Here is a 1,590-nt window from a genome sequence, read left to right as displayed (position 1 = left end):
CACACACACACACACACACACACACACACACACACACACACACACACTGAAGCATTGTAAAGTTATCCAGTATTGTAGCTGTGGTCACTTAACTGACCACATATTTTTTGTTGGTTTTTTGTTGTTATTGTTGTTGTTTAGCACTGGTGAACTTATAAACATATTTCATTATTCAACTTACCCTGAGTTTCTTTTGCCTTGGACAACACTTACCCTTCATTAAGACCAGAACATAAAAGAATTTTTATTAAGTCACAAATGCGTTATTATAATAATCTCTAGTTTCCTACTGCTTTCTAATAAACTTGAATGGCAACCTCCTTCCTTGTAGCTGACCAGGGCTTTCCCGCCTAGCTATCAGAGCCTGTGTCTTTCTCTTTGAAAGGAAGCTGCTTTCTCAAATCCCATGCTTCTCCTTGCATCTTCTGGTACATAGCATGACTCTTTGGGTGCAGAAGGTCTTTTTGCAGAATTCTTTAGTCAGATATCTCATTACCCTGGCAAAAACATTTGTTCCTCATCGCCTCAAAACAAGAGAGAGAAGAAGAGGGGCATGAAAAGAAGCCAGGCAGGGAGAAGGTGTGACTGTGCTTGTGTTTGGGCATGCCTTTTCTCTTAAGGTTCCAGATAGCTTGTCATGTCCCTACCTTCCTATTTGTAGGAGGGCACAACAGTCTTCAAAAGGATAGGCGGGTCAAGCCAGTGTGCCCTGTGTGTCAGGAGGACCAACTGTCCTTGAAGAGATGGTACCCTCTAGTACCACCAGGCTCCACATGAGCCATGATGACAGTTTCCAAGGGGGAGGGAAGTACCACACTCCTACCTGAGGAATCTATTTTTACTGAAGTCTTCACTTCTGATTCCAGCTTATTCCCCATACTAAGGACCCAAACATGTTTCCCTGAAGTGGACTCCAGATGTTCTGAACCTTTTCCTCCCTTCAGTCTGAGGCCACACAAAGAATACCCCATATTCCAGCCTTTAGTCACCATCTCCCTTTCCCCGCCTATATCCATACCCCCCCACCACCACTGATTCTTTGTGTGAACTGGAGTGCCCGTTGGTCTTCCAGCCTAGTCTTTGTTTTGCTGCATGCTAACACATCCTGCGATGGCTAAATCCAACTGTACATGATGCAGTAACTGCCTCTGCCATGCTCTTAGGGAATGCTTCCTTCTAATGAAGTGTTGTCTGAAGCTCACCAGGTGAGTCTCCCAAGACCATGTCAAGTAAACTGTAAAAGGGCGCACACAAGGTCAGTGTACCTAATGAAGGCTCACTGCAGAGAGATTCAGTATCTTTGGTATAGTGGATCAAAATTTTTAAGTAATTTTGATTTTATTTTTAAACATGATTTTTTTTGTTACATCTCTTTCTGAAGCCTCCAATGTCTATTTCATTTTTGGATGGAATATCTAGGTAGGTAGAGCAGGGAGATGTTGGGACCTTTGCTTTTTAGCTCAGTTATAACACTGAAAAAGTTGAAGTTATATGTAAAGGAAGGTGGACAGTGGGAGGGAATCAAATTGTCTCCTGATGTACAGAGACTTTCTGAGACTTGAAAGAACACAGCAGTTATCACTATAACAA

The sequence above is a fragment of the Grammomys surdaster genome, unplaced genomic scaffold (assembly GCF_004785775.1).
Source record: "Grammomys surdaster isolate TR1022 unplaced genomic scaffold, NIH_TR_1.0 130, whole genome shotgun sequence".
Classification (NCBI taxonomy): domain Eukaryota; kingdom Metazoa; phylum Chordata; class Mammalia; order Rodentia; family Muridae; genus Grammomys; species Grammomys surdaster.
This window is presented reverse-complemented; position numbering follows the sequence as displayed.